The following is an 18,393-nucleotide window of genomic DNA, read 5'->3' as shown; positions in this document are numbered from 1 at the left end:
TTACCTGGATAATATGTCTTGCCTTTTCATGGACAGCACTGAGCTCCTTCCACAGTAGGGTATTACTTCTTACACATAAATGGAAGATCAGGTAGAAATTGAGGCATTTTTAGCTAGCTACCTGAAAAACATGGACAATAACAGGCAGATGATTTTGCTGCACACTGCAGTGCTGAGTGCTCCTGAATTTTCACTGGTGAGATAAGCATCAGTGAACAGCTACAACATTGTCCTTAAAGAAGGGTAACAAAAGGACAGTAACCCATAGCAAAGAAAATTTCCATACTGTGTTCTGCATTTTATTTTTAAAAATGCAGCTACAGATGTGAAATAACAGATGTTAGACTCTCACCACACATACACCACTATAATTCAGATGACCTTGCTGAATTAGAAAGCTAAACACAAGATAAATGTCCACTTTCTCTCCTCAATGCCTGTCTTGAGCAGGGAAGGGTTGGGCTGGTGTTTAGTTATGTTTCCTCCCAGTTCCCCATCTGCAGTTCCCCAAAGTGTGTTCTTACAGAACTTCAGCTAGTTTTTCCAAATCAGATGCTGCTGACATTGTGAATCTTATGAATTTTCTTTGCTGACAGGGATTAGATACTGCTTCACTTTAACTCCCCAAATTGGCAGAAGACTGGCCTGGACCTGCTGCCAGTTTGTGCTCAGGCTCTACTCCCAGTAGGCAAGAGATGCTCAGGGCTTCTGGACAGTCATATGCAATACAGTGATTTAATCAAAATAACATGCCAGTTTCACTCTTTAAAGCAAAACTCAAACAGTCAAATAATTAATTATTGCTTTAATTCTTAAGATCTTTTCTTTAATTCTTAAGATATTAAGATCTGCATGTGTTCAAAATACTCTAAAGAGTAGAAACAGACTGACATTGTCTTTCGGTCTTTTGGTGGTAGCAAAGCAGATTATTCCTATCATATTCTGCAGGGGTGCTGTCAAATGCTGTTTCAGGCTATGGGCCAAAACCTACCCCCAGCCCATGTGCTCAGTTCCCACTGGCATCAATGATATCTCCACCATGGACTGACAGCAGTAAATGGGCAGAGATGTGCTGGCTGCTCAAATAGCACGATCTATGTGCTGAATAATTCATTTTAAACTGTTGCACAGATGTCAAAATGTTATTGCTGATTTCTAGCCAGTAGAATGGGCGTTTCTTCTCCTGATACGAGTGTGTCACTGCCTGCAATGCCAGAGAAGATTTGGGGGATGTCTCAGCCAGACAGCAAAGCCCATACATGTCACGCCTGTGAACAGACAATTAAAATGATCACTCAAGGCCACCTTTCACTCTCCTCATTAGGATTCTCTTGCAGATGCACCCACCCATTGCCTTCAAGAAGTTTCAAAAAAGCAGCTCAAAACATGGCATGGTTACAATATGTTAGAGGGTACTCTCCAACAATCACTTCAGCCCTTTGGATTTTTGCTGAAATGGAAAAACTCTAAGTACAAACAACTTAAGAGTCACTGATGAGTTTGGATGACAAAATAAATTCAGACCAAAAAAACAACAAAAACAAAACAAAACAAAACAAAACAAAAAAAAACCACCAAAAAAACCCTGTCTCTGTAAAGGGGAACAAATAAATGTATCCTACAGAGCTTGCCAGACTAGCCATGAAGAGAACTCTATGGCACAACCAGAAGATCATCCTCTTCTCCAAAATCAAGGAAGAAAAAAGGAGTTTTTCTGTGTTTTTCTGTGTTTCTCCTTTCATTAAACATGGAGCAGCCAATATAGCCCACTCTGACATTTTCTGGGCACTGACTTCCCCAGCCAGGTGGGCTCAGCTGCTGATGGCCAGCAGCCACCTCCAGAGTGAGGTGGGAATCCTGTGTGCAGGTGGGCTGGAGTGGCTGGGGATGATAGCAGAAATGGAAGGGAAATGGGAAAGATCCAATAGAGCCATGGGTTTTGAACTGAGATCAGAGACCAGGGATCTCTGACAAAAACCAAACAAGCACATGCACCCCACGCCAGCTCAGAAGCACTGCTACTAGGGATGTGTCAGCTAAGAAGAGGGATTTTTGATGCTCCTAGATAGGCTTCTTCACATCTGCTGGTCTGTGTGGAAGCAGACCTAGGCTTAATGAGGTCTAATTTGTTTCAAATCCATAGGTTTCTTTTTAATAATTAACAATCTTCATCATTCAGCAAAGTAATTCCTTACCCCTGACTACTTGCTATTAGGAATGAAATTTACTGTGAAATACTGTTAAAAGGTGGAAAGCAAGGGACATAATTCACATTTTAATTAAAAAAAATATATATCACACAAAGCCGGAGCCATAGAAGGAATAATAACAGAATAAGCCCAAAAAACCCCCACCCCATCCCAATGCCTACTCTTCCCCATCACCCACTTTATTGTTGTCATGCTATTTGAATTCTTCTAATTGACTTCTCTTACTGGATGCTCTATGCCCAAACCATATTTCAGTTTTTTGCTCTGTGATTCCAGGAACTAGAGAACGTGTTGGCATCATTACCATGAGCATTACACACCCTCACACACAAGGGTCCAGGAACTACAATTAACACATTAAGAAATAATAACTGCCAAGGGAGCAACAGAAGATAAACAGCATGGAGCTGATGTAGCAAGAATTCTGCTTGGGAAAGGGCTGTCTCTTGGGTAACAGGCAAGAGAGAGGAATTGAAGTGATGTGCAGCACTGCCCATTTACCAGAGAAAACCCCAAAAGCAGTTGAGCTGTTCACACATTAATTTCTTGAAATTTAATTTCACTAAAGTTATTGCCGGCTTTAAACTAGATTTTGAAGGAATCTGAAGGCTCTTGTTCTCCAAGAAATAATAATCATGTCCTGTTCCAAAGTTTAAAATTGGTATATGTTTTCTGGTATTTGAAAACCTGCCCTGAAGTACTGTGGGTTTGTCATTTTTTTGTTCTTTTACAGTACAAGTGAGAAATACTTATTTCTTTTACCTATACATTAAGATATATTTATTAAAGAAAATAACAAAAACACATTTTTCCTACTTGTCAAGATCTATTTTTATGATTGACTGGTTTGTTTGTGTGTTTTTGTTTTTTTTTTTGGCTAGTTTGGGTTTGGTTTTTTTTTTTTTATATAAATGTAAATAATTGAGTTATTTTCCCAAGGTTTTTCAATGAAAAAAAAATTTAGATTTCCGAGTCTTTTATTTAAAGCTTCCATTCTTGAGAATGTTTTGTGTGAGTAGTCCTGCAGAAGCTGCACAACAAAAGCCTGCAAGAGTATGCCAACCATTTGGATACCTATCTATCTTCACCACTGTAACCAACAGACATCATGGAGCACGCTGCTCCCTTTGGGCATCAGTCTTGCTACTTTCAGTGGATGGACCAGCCAAAGGCCTTAATACTTTCAGTGAGATTAGGAGCCGAAGGAACACGGTGGCACAGGCGAGGTTTATGAAATGCTTTGTCTCACGTCTCTCCCACCTTGGGGCTGCACAGTCACAGAAAACCCAACAAAAATATTGCCATTAAAATAACAGCCTTTCCTACACTCACCCAAATCCCTGTGCAGGAAAAGGGAGGCAGAAGAGGCACAGACACACAGGGCAGGATTAGCAGCCCTGCTCAGACCCACCTTTTGGGAGAGGGAGCGATGCCTGTGACCCGTGTGGCGCTCGGGCGCTGGTTTCTGTGACAGGCGTGATCCCCCCCGCTGCCCCCACGCACGGCTCATCAGTCAACTCAGACATTTCAGCAAATCACATGGCACTTTGTAAAAACATAATTGTTTTTATTTTCCAATTTTCCGTGTTTTGTGTAGAGTGCTGCTGTGTTCAAGCGAAGTGAATAAAAGCATAAACAGCAAGCACCATCTGGAGAACATTCTTCCAGCACGCTGAGAAATAGCAGCCGCCTGTGCGCTACCTGCTATAAATAAATGTCATTAAAAAATGTCCAAAAAATTGTTTGTTCCGATTTGATGGAACTGTAGTTAGATAAAATTTTCCTTAACCCTGTTTTCAGGTACCCAACACCTTCACAGAAAAAAACTCCAAACAGATGTAGATATTTGTCTCTATGTTAATATGAGTATTACTAACAGAATAGCAACCCTACACATTATTCTAGTAACAGCAACAGAGGTTGCAACTTGAGTGTAACACATGAACAAAGCACTGAAAATCCCAATGCTTTTTAAACTGTACCAAGTTCACAATAGGGAGATATCTCTCAGCCCACTATCAAGACAACAGACAAAATTATTCATTCTCCAAACTAATAATGTATCAGTTTAGAGGGGGAAAAAATACCAGAAAGTCTGTAATTTATTTTCAGTCTACACAAAGCAACATTTCCCTCTCTGCTGACAAAATACAGACCAAGCTGGCTGTGGGGCTGTGATGAGGCTCTGCGAAGGGCTGGAGTTTGCTGTGTTTGTTTAATCACTGCAATTAGAGCTATGCAAATAATGGAATTGTTTGCTAGAGTGGCAAGGCTGGGGTAAAAAAAATAAAAATATGTATTTGGGTTGAGTGATTTAAAAACAATTTTGGTAAAATGAAAAAATGAAACTGTCTAGTTTGTTCTACTCAGATTCAACTCAGAATCCGTTCAGTTTGAGATGAAAAATACATTTTCATACTGGAACAAAGCATATGAGCAATTGTCATTTTTCCTTCTTTTTTTGTCAGACAAAGATTTTCAGCACCCAGGAGGGGATGCTTAGGAGAGCTTGCTGCTTCTTGGGGAGCGAGCAGAAGATGTGCCTATCCCTTATCCCAGCCTTGGACACACCTCATGCTGGGGTGCAGGGGCAGGGCTGAGTGCTGCATCTTTCTCCCTTGAGGAAGCTGCTGCCAGCCCTTCTCTGCCCCCATGCCCTGCCCTGGGCAGCCGCCCTGCCCAGGAAGCCCAGGGGTGGCAGGCAGATGTGGCTGTGGGAACAGCACTGCCTTTTCTTGGTTCCATGTGGCTCAGCCACAGCTGGCACTGGGTGGGTGACTCTTCCCAGAGTGGCACAGCCCTCACAGCCCACACGAGGTTGGGGTGTGCTCCGGGATATGGCATGGGGCTGTGTCTGAAGCCTCCCTGATGAGCCACTAGCCACCAGTAGGGAGCAGGATTTGAAGAAATTTTAGTGGCTTTTTTCCCTTGTTTTAAATCCTCCTTATTTTGGCAGATGTCATTTAGTGAGAGGAGCGAATCTGTCTTGTTCAACAGCATCCACAAAACCAAGCTGGGTCTCTTTCACAAAAGAGTGACTGAAATTGCTGAGGCTCAGGGCACATCACCAGCATAGTCAGCTACCATCATTTAAGGGCAAGAGTGCAAGTGATGGACATCAACCAGATCTGGTCCTTCCCCCCAGCTATGGCGCTTTGTCCAAAGCCAAAGTTGTTGAACGCTGGCGTGGTCACAGAGCAGCTCTGCTAAAGCCTTGCTTTTGGCTGGGACTGGCCACCATTCCCCTGGAAGCAAAGCCATCATTCCCACCATAATTTATCCTCTGCTTTCATTGGGACTCAATGTATAAGGAACTGCATAAATAGGGATGAGGGTCCAGTCCCTTCCCTGATGAAATCATCGTCTGAAACATAGCAAGGGCAGGAAATGGTAACGTGGTTAGAGTTCTCATTAGCCATGTTCTCCTAATATTTATATTTTAGCTACTTTTATTTACAGAGTCTACTCACACCAGCTAAATTATACACTTTGAAAAAGAATACAAAGCCTGTCTGGAAGTGAATACATGGGACTACTGATTTTGTTAAGATAATAATGATGATTATTGTGATAGATCAGCCTTGATGAATAAGATTTTGCCAGACCAGGTGTGGAGGGAAGGCAGGTGGTGGGAACGTGGCTGTCCATGCATGCATACATGCATGCGTGCGTGTGTATGGGGGGGAGGGTTGTTCTTTGTTTTGTTTTTGCCTTCGGTCAAATTCAAACAATGTGCAGTAACAAGAAGTAAATGTCATTTTCCTCCCATCCATCTTAATTTGGCATCCATTTTAAAGCTTACCTTTGACCTTTTAAAATGTTAATACACTTAAGCAGATATAAAAAACATAAAGCTCCTAGAAAAATTAATCACACCCATATCATGATGCTGATCTAAAAATGTATCATCAGTTGTTTTCCTATTTAAAGAAACATTTGTCCAGTGCAACAGCAGTAACTATGCTACAATTACCTATTATTTCCTTTTCAAACAAATAACCACATTAAATGCTACAGCAAAACCCTTTCAGCATAACCAGCACAACTTACAATGAATCTGTTTTGTTGAGTAACTGCCTAGAATCATGGAAAGGATCCTGAAATGGACCTTGAGAAGTGTCCCATCCCTCAGCCCCAGGCAGGGCCAGTTAAATCTAAACCATTCTTGACAGGAAACCTTATTTAGATTTCCTTTAAGAAGCAGCCTTAAATAGAACTGGAGAAAATTGCACAATTGAAAATATATAATGTATATACATACAAGAAAATAATTTTATATGAGTATGTATAAAAAAATACAAAGAGACAACCCACATCTAAATGATAAGTCTCCCTCCTCTGACCACTTCATACCCTCTAACCAAAGAGTCCAAAACAGGAAACTCTAATAAAAACATCTCCTTCCTTTTTAAAATAAAGGCTACTCAAGTGAGAACCTCAGCTCCTTGGAAATGCAGGGGCATATCTTCTCAAGAAAATCAAAATTATCAGGTCCCAAAATATTTGGGTCTTTATGTTGCAGAGCAAAGAGCTTTTCAGTTCCACCAAAAAGCAAAAAGTAAGAGTGTTGACCAGCCTTTCCAGTAACCGACGTGAGTCTAAGATATCTGTAAACTGTTTGTGGTCAAGGGCATTCACCTTGTCTCCTGACCTAATCATTTCTGGTGGGAGGCTGCACTAGGTCCCTCCAGGACAGTCACTGCACATCTCTGTGGTTACATGCTATGAACACTGGGGTCCATGGCACACTGCCTCATGCTGTTTCCACTTTCCTGTCTGTAGCACTCATGGCATCCAAACTGACAGCTACCTCCATCAATTCAATATCCCCTTTAGAGGACAGAAAGCTGTGGTGACAACCAAAATACATCCTAAAAGAAGTGATGATTTCATAGCTAAACACAGCTGTTACACAAGCATCTAAAAAAAATCAGTTAGGGACCTAAACATCAAACCCAAACCAAAGGCAGATGCAATTCCTTGATGAGTGAAAAAGTAAATTCCTTGCATCTGTTTTCTTCCACCTACCATCAATAGGTTGTAGCACAACTGGAGCATGGTCAGGCAGTTTTCTGCAAAATGAACACAAGCTTAGGCACAAGGGTGTGGGGAGATGTGAGATACTGACCTTGGCACCACCAGTCCTGTGAGAGAACAACAGCCCTTGATGTATCCTGCACACACAGTGCAGCAGAGCTCTAATGCAGAGCCCAGTGTCTTCTCTCACAGAAGCTTTGTGAACCCACCCTAAGCATACATGGCTTCTCCAGACATGAAAAGGTAAGAGGTAACTCCATCCATCCCCAGGGACCAGAGATGAACTACAAGCATGTCACATGAGAACAGAAAGGCTCTTCTGTGTGCTCCTTCTTCTAGGATCTGCTTATATGTTCCTACCTCCTTCTGTCCTCCCCTCATTATCCCACAGCCTGCAGAGCAAGCTTTGGCTGCGTCAAGTCCTCTTTTCCCACCTTTCTGCAGGGCAGACCTCCTGGCTGAGAGCTGCCTCAGACCTCCAGCCCCAGCATCAAGGCCGGAGATGAAGACATCTATTATTCAGACAGTGATGCCTGACTTCTTGGTTAAGAAAATCCTGATTAAAACACAATGTGTTGCCCTTCCTGTTTGCTTTGCAGTGGCCTTGTGTAGATCCAGCTCTACAGCAAGTGATCCATCACCAACAACCAGAAAGATGTGTATCATGCTAAAACAAAAATACTTTGCATTTCACTTTATTTTCTGTGTCTTCCATTCGCATTGCCCATCTATTCCAATGTTCCTCATTATCTTTTCTTTAACCTAATTATTATAGATAGATATGGAACACCTAATAGCTCTCTTTTAACCAAGGACCATTTTGTGCAATACTGCCACATAAGCTTCAAAGAGAATCAAATTTAAAAGAATGAATTCACACCTCTCAGTTTGTCACTCCTAGCCCTTTATTTCTTGATTTTTTTGCTTACATGCCACAGAATGTACATGTTCCTTTGTCACACTGTTTGTGAAGTTTATTCACCATGTTCTGATAATCACAGATTGGAACTTCAGTAATACTCCTCTAGTTAATTAGTTTATTTACTAGGCACAGATTAATAACTGACGAGCTACAAAAAGTTGCTATTGTCTGAGTCAGTCACCAAGTAACTAACTTGGCCATTCAGGCAGGGAGAAGTTTTCTTTTCTGAAAGGTGACAAGTAGCTATGTAATGACTTCTATTATTTTCTCAATAAACTCAGAGAAAATAGGACACTGCAGCTAGAAAAACACAGAAAGAGAAATTAGCTGCTACTGTCATTAAGGATTCAGAGACTGATAAAGAACAGTTGGTGCAATGCAGCTGGAGAGGCTTTTCAGAGTAAAGTGATTATTCTCTGGCCATTAACAAATTATTTTTTCCTGGACTGAAAGATCTGCACTCCTCCAAATAATCTGGCTTTGCTATGAGGAGTACACTGACTGCCAGGGCAGGCAAGAGCCATTGGCCCTCCTGGTGGCCACTACACTTCCACCTCTTTGTTTCCATGCCACAGGAAAAGCACAGAATAATTAAAAGGTTAAAGCACATGCAGACATTGGAAGCGAGACTGGTTTTCAATCTTAGCGTGGCCAAATGAATTTGGAGCTGCATCCAGAATGTTCAGGGACCTGCCCTTAGCAGCCCCACTGAAGCTTAGTGAAGAATCACAGCAAACTTCCCTCACCTCTCTTGTCAATCGGAGCTCAACCCCAGCCATCAGCTCAAAGATAACACAATGATAAGACATTTGGGAATACAGTCAGTCAGTCCTGAGGCTTGTTCTGACATCTCTGTGCCTGCTATGGGGGAGGTGTGGAGAACCCAAACCCATACCTAGCTTGTCCTGCAAGACAACCACAGCTGCCTTCCTTCTGCTATAGCGGCTGCTCTCTAGCCACTCTACAGGGAGTGGGAGCAATACAGGGACCTGGAAGCTGCTAAGCTGAAGAACACATTTTTCTCAAGAGTGTGGAAGAAACAGGAGACCTAATCCAGACTCTCTGTTTAATTCTTGAGAACATTTAGCCCCCTGATATCTTTTATTTTAGAAGCATTTCCAAATAAGTACATGCGCAACTTGAGATCGGTGATGAGTGGTGCCCCTCTAAGGTCCACACTGGGACTGGTATCCTTTAATAACTTCATCAATGACACAAACAGTGGGATCAAGGGCACCCTCCACTCTTGTGAGATCCCATCTGGAATACTGCATCCAGCTCTGGGGTCCTCAGTACAGGAAAGACATGGACTTGTCGGAGCAGGTCCAGAGGAGGGCCATGAAGATGATCCGAGGATTGGAGCATCTCTCCTATGAGGACAGGCTGAGACAGCTGGGGCTGTTCATCCTGGAGAAGAGAAGGCTCCAGGAAAACCTTACAGCACCTTCCAATACCTAACGAGGACCGACAGGACAGACTGACAGGACAGACCACTGGGACAGACGATTTAGCAGGGCAAGGGGTAATGGTTTTAAACTAGGGTCAATTTAAACTGGACATAAGGAAGAATTTTTTTATTGAGAGAGTGGGGAGACACTGTAACTTGCCCAGAGAGGTGGCAAATGTCCTATGCCTGGAAACATTCCAAGTCAGGTTGGACAGGGCTCTGAGCAACCTAATCTAGTTGAAGATGTCCCTGCTTACTGCAGGGGGTTGGACTAGATGACCTGTAAGGTCCCTTCTAATCTAACGATTCTATGATTCTATTAACTAGGAAATACAAAAGAATGCTGGAAACACATCCTGCTCAGAGGGATCCAGTCACTAAAACCCAAAGCCAGCAATTGACTGTGGAGCTACAGCTTACATAAGAGTCCCCAAGACACCCAGCCACCCGCAGGACTGGCAAAATCCTGCAGATGTGACCCTGTAAACTCACCTCCTCCATGTTACAGCATTGCTCTGTACACCAAAGGACAGTATGGATAGAACTGGGTGGGGGTGGGAAAAAAGAAAGCCAGAACTAACAAGCTGCATTAAATCACCCAGCAGAGCAGCTCCTCCACAGAGAGGCCCATTTACAGAGTAGCTCAGTGCCCTGGGAGGGATGGGCAATATTGCAAACCCAGGAAATTCCCTAGGAGAACTGAGACACACTAACAAAGATCCCTGCAGCCCAGGACCTCTCATACAGTCACCTCTTTTTTGAAATCTAGAGTCTGCTGGGAGGATTTAGGCCTATGGCTTTGAACATAAGAGAAGGAGAACTTTTTCATCCTGAAAACAGACTGTGAAACTCAAGCAATGCTGGGAAGTGTTTCACTGTATTGTTATTCTGTAGATGCTGTTTCTGGAGGCAGGACCCAGCACAGCCTGATCTCAAAACAAAGCCATCCGTGGCTAGCGCCTCACATCACCAACCATCTCCCTCCTCTTGAAATAAAATAAAATAAAATAAAAGCAAGTACCCCCATAAATCATTCATCCATACCAGTTTCATAACAAGAATATTTGTCAGCTCCCATTTTACGTCCCTTTCTCTGTCTGCCTGTTCTACAAAGCCACCATTTCAGCTGCCTGTACATACAGACCAGCAAGTACACAGCACCACAACGGCTCCCACACTCCCATCCTCCTGCCTGCAGAGAGGATGGCCACCTCTCCTCCACAAACCCTCACCTGCATTGCCATAGATTTTTCAGTAGATTTTTAAAAATATCTTTTTTTTTTTTTTTTTTTTAATCAGTAGCTCTGGGGCACCCATCAGAGGTACTTCAGCTACTGTAACAATCACATGATTTATGTAAAAGTAATTGAGGTTAAACTATCTGCCACATCAAACTCTTCACATTTGGCCCCATCTTTAGGACCTAGAAACATCTGAAATAAATAAAGCCATGTGTCATTTAACAAGGTCTGGGCTTAATTAGGATCGTTCTGGATTTTATGGGAAAAGCTTTGTCCTGGCAGCTTTACATAGCTAGTCTATCACTTGTAAGGTTATCTGCTTTTTTTTTTCCTTTAGTACCTACATCAAAATACTTTTCCACACAGCTTTTCCTTTTTTTTTCCATCCTCCAACCAGCCGGATGACAACCACTCCTTATCTTTGGCTGTCTTCCATGCTAAAATAAGAATGCCGTTGTTACGCCGAGGGAGCTGCACCCTTCCACCTCCGTTCCCTCCTGACCAGCACGCAGCTGGCTGTGCCGGAATGCCCGAGGTTCCATTTTCTGATCATTTTTCTGTGACATTGTTGCAATTTACCTTTTAGCCATAATTTCTATTTCTAAATCACGCCAGGCCTCTCGTGCCACGCGTTTTGTAGCCTCAAGTGACAGTGCGTGTCCTGAAGAGCTGGTGATCCTCAGCCCATCCCCACTGCCACTCGCTTCCCTGGCCTGACTTAGGCTCGCCGACACAAGGGCAAGCACGCAGCCAGACACAGCTCGAAGGGCGCCGGGTGATTCCACCAGCAGCAGAGAATGACTGGATTAGAAGAGGAGCAGGATTAGAGATTGATGAGTTGCTGTGAGGCTGCTATGTCTGTATGATTGGCTCCAGCAGCAGTATTTGAATGTCAAACTGTGTCCCCGCGGAGCAGAGAGGTAGCACCTACACTGGGTTTCAGACTGCTGTGTGCAAGGCAGCTGGTGGCAAGTAAGGGGTTTGAGTTGGGGTCTGAACAGACAGCCCTGTACAGATGAGACCTTGGCAGGTCAGGCAGAGATGAGGAAAGAGGGAAACATGGAATGATTTGCCCACAGCTACACTGGCAGCTTGAGTCAGAGGCAGAAACGGGAGCCAGATTAAAAAAAAAAAATTAATTCCTCATGCAGGAGATGAGCCAGCAGCCTTTGTTACATCTAAATGCATTTTTTCCCCTGTAATTCATACTGCTGCAGGCTCTGCACAGTGAACTCAGCATCCTGAAGTTGTAGGGTGCTCAGTGTGACCTGCTGATTGCACACGCCAAGCTCACTACACGACCAGCTCCATGCTCCAGCTCATGCCTACAATGCAATCCGTGCATGTTGCAAAAGCACTTGCTTTTTTTTTGTTCGGAAGTGACCAGGACCCTGCAAAACCCATCACTGAGTTGATTTCCAGCCTGACCCAGATAGCTCTGGCTGCTGGATCGCCTCCAGAATTTAGTGTATACACAGAAACTTAGCAGCACTCTCCAGTCGACTCAAAGAGTTATCCCCTCTTCAAATTTGGCTTCAATCATCTCTGAAGGTGAAAGAGACTTAAGCTTCCCCTATTGGAGCTCCTCACAGATATACTATAGAATTCATCAAAGATGCCAAGGACAAAATAGTGAGGATGCATTAATTGATCAGGTTTCTCTAGCAGAGTGGTGCAGGAAACCATCCTGCCTATCAGCAGCCTCCTCTGCTAGTTACTGTGTTACATCTGATTAACCGGGGCCACTCACAGCGTCATGAAATGGAAGGAAAGGCTTTTCAAATTTACATATTAAAAAGACGGAGGTGTGCTGATTTCTGTCCTACGGAGTGTTTCAGACATAACATTAGTAATCAGTAGCGTATTTGTGAGGAAATCTTTACTTTGAATGCCAAGCCGATTTGCTGATGATGAATGACATGAAAGGTTACTTAGGAAAAAAGAAAAACATTTCCTCATCAAGTTTAAACGGAAAATACCTGAAGAATTAATGGGCAACCAGATACTCTTTCCTCTTTAACAATACACCCCCATTAGACAATATATATACTTTGAATCCCGCATTTTAATAATTTTTCTCTTTAGAAAAATAATTCTGACGGAGAACGTGCAAGAAAACTACCATCAACAGCGGTAAATAAACCGAAGCCGAACCAATCTCTCAAAAAAGAGGTTTGTTGGGGATTGCATGAGAAAAGGAGAATAACTGCCCTGCAACTCCTGCCCAGGGTGCTTGCACCCCGCAGCATCCCCCCGGAGGGATGCAGAACTTCTGGAGCACGACACTTCAACCCTGGCATTCACCGCCACGTACGCCCGGACCGCTGCGACGCCGGCGCAGATGACCCACGCCCCGCGACAGCCTCGTCCAGAAAAAGCCATTAAGGGAGCCGCAGGTGACAGTCCATCCCTCCTGGCAGACTTCGCCAGGAAGCCGGGCGACAGCGGGAGGAATTTCTGCCCTAACTTCGGAAGGGTAAATTCTCCTCCCGCTTCTCGCCTGTGACCGGCTACGCGAGGGACCCCAAATCATCCCATTACCGCCCATCTTGAAATCCATCCTGCAGAAATCCATTGCAGTCTCCTTTCCCGGAGCGCGGACCGGGCGCGGAACGCCGCCGCGGCCCCGCCGTGTGCGCCCCGCCGCCCGGGGCAGGAGCCGCGGGGGGCGATGCCCGGCCGCCACACGCGCCGCTCCTCCCGCGCACCCACGGCCGGGATTTCGGAGAAGTTGCGCAGGCAGCGGGAGGAGGAGGAAGGGCGGGGGTGGGGTGGGTGGCTCTGCTCGAGCGGGCACGGTCTCGCCCCGTCCCTTTCCCCGCCGCGGTCCCTCCGCGGCCCCCCACCGCCGCCGCAGCCCCACGGCCGGGACAACCCGCACAAAGCCGCCGCCGCCGCCACCGGGATCTCGCTGCGCCCGCTCGGCGCCACCAGAAACAATAGTCACGGGCCGAAGCGGGGACCGCGGGGCCGCCGCCCTCCCCACGGTACCGCAGCGCCCGGCCGCCGGTGGGAAGGAGGCTTGGGGGGGTGGAATTCCCGCAAAACGCCGCCGCCCGGCCAACCTGTCACCGCTCCAACCGCCCTGGGCTGTCGGTGCGCATCCGCTGCGCGGCACCTACCTCCGGTGGAGGGTGCGGCAGCCCCTAGCTGGGCTCCATGGGGCCGCAGCCGCCGCCCGCTCTGTCAAGCGCGGCCGCCGCCGCCGGGGACGCGCCGCCCTGCCCTGCCCGGTACCGCGTCCCGCTCCCCCCGCGCCGGGCGGGCCGGGGCGGGGCGAGCGCCGGGGGCGGGGCCGCCCAACCTGCGCCACGCCCGGCAGCGCCGCCCCCGCGCCCGCCGCGCCGCGGGCAGCCGCGGGAGCGCCGGGGTCCCGCGGAGCCGCGGCGGCGCGGGCGCTCGGGAGGATGCCGCAGCAGGCAGCGTCATCATCCTTCATAAATCTCGTGGGGGTTTTTGCGCCCTGCTTGCTTGAAGTTTTGACCTTGTCTCCTCTGCGTTTATCTCGGATTTACCACGATTCTGACTTCCTGTTTATTCCCCTTCCACCTCGTTGCCCTTTTTAATTTCTCCTCCCGCGCCCCCCCCCCCTCCCCACCCCCGATCTTTTCCATCCTCGCTTTCCCTTGTCCCCGTTTTCCCATCAGACTCTGAATATCCCATGCCTCTTGACCTCAGTCTCTGGGCTTCAAAACGCTTTTGTCAAGGGCAAAATAGTTTTTTGTAGGTTTCAAATCGCTATTAAGTGTCGCCAGCAGCTTATTGGAAGGTGCAGTGCATTAAACTAAATCCATGGCTAGTATTACATAATATACCCTCGAATGTACGTAAAAGATGATTGTAATTCCATCTGGATTTCTGTTGATATTAGCAAACCGCTCAAGATTTCCTCTTGTGGTTTAATGGGCTTTTCAAAACCTTTGACTGGTGCTGGATCAATCAGATTATGATTTAAGAAAGGGTAAAGCACACACACTCACGACATCGTAGGAATTAGTGAAAGAAGAAAAAAAAAAACTTAGTAGGTCATCTGCCTAATCCATCTTCCAAAAGAGAGTAGGAATGTCCCCCATACAATAATTTATGGGCATTTGTCTAGTTTTCTTTCAAATGCTCCAAATATGTGGCTTCCTCATTGCCCATAGGAATTTAGGTCAAGCTGCCTGAGAAGGAATTTTGTAGCATCTTGGGATTTAAAATCCACTACTGTTATTCCAAGGTGGGTTTTTGTTTGTTGTTTTGGTTTGGTTTGGGTTTTTTTTCCCAGACAGCACAACTGTACAGTTGCAGTTGGTCATTTATTTCTTGCCCATCATCATGGAAGGATTTTGGCCATCGCTTTCCTTAGGTTGAGAGCCCAGGGACATGCACAGCTGAGAAAATGTCAGCTTCATGCTCAGTGTGGCCAAAAGAGTGACTCAAATGTCAGGACTTGTTAGGAGAGCAACGAAGAGGAAAAGATTTTACACTAGAAAATGTGTGCTGGACTTGTGCGCTCAATACTGCAGGAATTCCGGTCTCACCTTCTCAAAAAGAACATAGCAGAGCTGTAAAAGATTTGGAGGAGGCCAGCAGTGATAATCCATGGCTTGAAAGGGTTTTCAGGTTAGGTACATGTACATGGGCAAGAGGTACGAGAGGGGAGATGTGATAGAGCTTCCTCAAAGCTCGAGCAGCATGGAGAGGGTGAGCAGGGACTGGTGGTCCTGGCTTCCAGCACAAAAGGGAGAGGCTATTAACAGGACCACCTGACTGTACAGAGGTGATTCTTTGTGCAAACACAGCTGTGGAGCCCTTTGCTATCTGACAGCAGGCAGTTGGTGTCATTCTGAGGGGGAAATTAATTAATTAACAGGAGAGAAATCCAAGAGAGCAACCAAATCACAGCTTGCTCAGAAAGGTCCCTCCATGACAAATGGCTCATGGCTGGGCTTGCTCTTTTGCCCTTTCCCCTTGGTGTGTGTTGGTAGTCACTGGTCACCTCACAGTAGTGAATACACCTCTCAGATTTAATGTTACAGCTGTGTTAATTCTGTGCTGCCCACAGCTTTCCTAATGCCCTTACTGCATAGATTTGAGTAGTAAAAGGGATGAGTGGCTTTCAGTGGGAGAATGTCACTGGTGTACCAACATGTGGCATATCATGGAAGTTAGAATCATCAAAACCCTCTTAAAAAAACATCATTATGCATTGAGTCACCAAAGAGAGCGAGCACTGGTTGCAAAGAAGTTTCTGTCACTCTTCTAAAATGTGACAGAAATAATCAAATCTAGCTGTGGCCTGGGGACAGTAACCTTAATTTAAAATCAATCAAAAATCCCTCTCTCAATGGCAGCTGATTGTCCCAGACTGATGCCCTCCCAGGCCTGCCATTGTCAGTGCTGTTACACAAGTGGGTAAGCATTGTGTTGTCTCCTTGTCTTCCCTCCTCCTCCATGTCTTTGAAGCTGAGACAGCATGGTCTCAAGCATCTCTGTGTTTCTGGCAGAAGAATTTTTTCTGTGCATTAATTTATAAATCTGTACATGTTTGTCTCAGTATGGCTGTTTTATCCATGCAGCTTCTCCAGAAATTTGCCAGTTTAATATTGTATCTTGGTACAAAAAACTAGCTCTGGTGAGGTGGGTTGCCACACAGGAGGCAAACTACAGCAAGAATGAAAATGAAGGAGCCTAAACTATGTATGTGAATGACCTTGGTCAAGTGACTCACAGTCGTAGTCTTTTATGGGACTGATCCCATAGACTGTTTCCACATTGTATTCAGGTAGATCAGGATAATCATCATCTGCCTGTGAGGTTGCTCCACCTCCACCTAAATCTCAGCACAAATTCACATATGCGGCACTCCTCAGCTCCCATATAAACTGTGTTCTGAAGTTGGGTGTCTAAGGTAACCCTGTAGAGAGGATCTGCATCAACCTGGTGTATTGTCTGTGCTGATAAACGTGACATCTTTCCTTTTGCCAAGCATGTAAAGCAATCAGCAGTGTCAGTCATCTCAGCCTATCACTTGATCACTCTTTGATCCCAGGATAGTACAATACAGTAGCAAAATTAATACTGCCAGGTGTGATTACTAACGTAGCAATCCAGGATGCGTTGCAAGCTTTAAATTCTGCATAAGCAGCCACACTGCAAATGCTGGGTGGGGAGAACTGACAGATGAGTTTACACAGTCTGTTGGGAGCATTCAAAGCCCAGCAAGAGTGCTCATTGCACCTAAAATGGGGGTTCTGAGCAGATGCAAGTTTCATAGTGACAGAAGTAATTTTCAGGGTTTCCTCTAATAATATATAGGCAGTAGTAAGCCTGTGGCAAGTCCAAATTGAGTACTGAGCAGCTTTTAAATTGTTTAAGGTATTATCTATTATAAGGAAGTTTATAAAGCTCCATCTCCATTATTTGAGTTTTCACAAGGTCATAATCCACTTGACCCTTGTGGTTTATTTCATCACTATTGTCCCTCAGAGGAATTATAACCTTTACCATTACCACTTGCTAAATATATCACAAGGTTTTAGTGATATTGTCATAAATCACCAAGCTCAGCTTCGTTGCTTGTAATGTGACCATAGTACATACTAGTTTTGATGCACTTATTGTTAGCCTGATCTAGTTGTAGTTCTTTAATTATTTTATAATGGGATGACCACGTGCTAGCAGATATGAATGCATATTCGTTTTCCTTTAACATTTAAAAATTGCCTTTTTCTAAGGTGGTCTGAACTTCAAGTGCAGGCTTTTTAGGCAAAGTTTCTTCAATCAAACATGGAAAATACAAACTCATGGATATTGAAACCAAGCACAGTGACTTCAAGAACAGCATTCTCACAGTTGTTTCTCTTTTCAATTAAATGTGTGAGCATTCATTAGAAACCATATGCAATTTGATCATCCTGAAAGCATTTAGTGAGAAAAACAAAGGTATCACACATAGGCAAAGTTCATTACTCTATGTGTTTTTAAAAGGATAAGCTATAGGGAAGCTATAGATAACTGAGAATTTTGGATAACAGTAATGTATATAACTATGCTGCTTTTTACATTTCAATCTGTTTTCTAGCAGAAAGTTGGTCCCATGTCAGCCCCCCAAAAGTCTTAAAGAGAATTTGCCATAGCAAAGATGTGCTACTGAAGCCAATCTTCAGTTGCACTTAAAGATCAGCTTGCATCAGAATAAGTTGGCCTCAAAACTGTTTTGACAAGACATACCTTGTTAAGCAGTAATTGGGATCCAGTCAAGCTGCTTCTGACTCCAAGAAGGATTAACCATTACTATAAATCAGGCTTACTTGCTGGGACTGCTGGGATCCAAAATTTCTCTGCAGCAGTACCTGCAGAAGAAGTTTATCTGTCTGACAGGATATTATGGGGCAGGTCTGGGCATACACTACCCTTTCTGGTGATGTATGGCAGAACTCCTGGAACCAAAAATCTCATCTGATGAAACTGCAGAAGTCTATCTTTGGGGAGAAGGAGGAGGAGGAGGAGGAGTTATCTGTCTTTATTCTACAGACCCTTCCACTGTGGCAA

At 44.8% G+C, this 18,393-nt stretch overlaps 1 protein-coding gene across 4 annotated transcripts in view; it reads right to left on the bottom strand.

Moving 5' to 3' along the window:
- The window catches only part of RAI2 (retinoic acid induced 2), a 44,214-nt gene extending 30,090 nt beyond the window's left edge, over positions 1-14,124 (bottom strand). For 2 of the 4 annotated variants that reach the window (XM_021532321.3, XM_021532320.3), the window contains exon 1: positions 13,980-14,124. The gene's annotated coding sequence lies outside the window, so the exon portion shown is untranslated. Of the gene's footprint in view, positions 1-4; positions 122-13,398; positions 13,552-13,979 lie in introns of those variants that run through there. The other 2 variants (XM_085585295.1, XM_077781622.2) reach the window with 2 other exon arrangements.
- Positions 14,125-18,393: the final 4,269 nt, after the last annotated feature.

This window comes from Lonchura striata, chromosome 1 (genome assembly GCF_050655825.1).
Source record: "Lonchura striata isolate lonStrDom1 chromosome 1, ASM5065582v1, whole genome shotgun sequence".
Classification (NCBI taxonomy): domain Eukaryota; kingdom Metazoa; phylum Chordata; class Aves; order Passeriformes; family Estrildidae; genus Lonchura; species Lonchura striata.
Note: the sequence above shows the minus strand (reverse complement) of the source record. Positions and strands in the feature narration are given on the sequence as shown.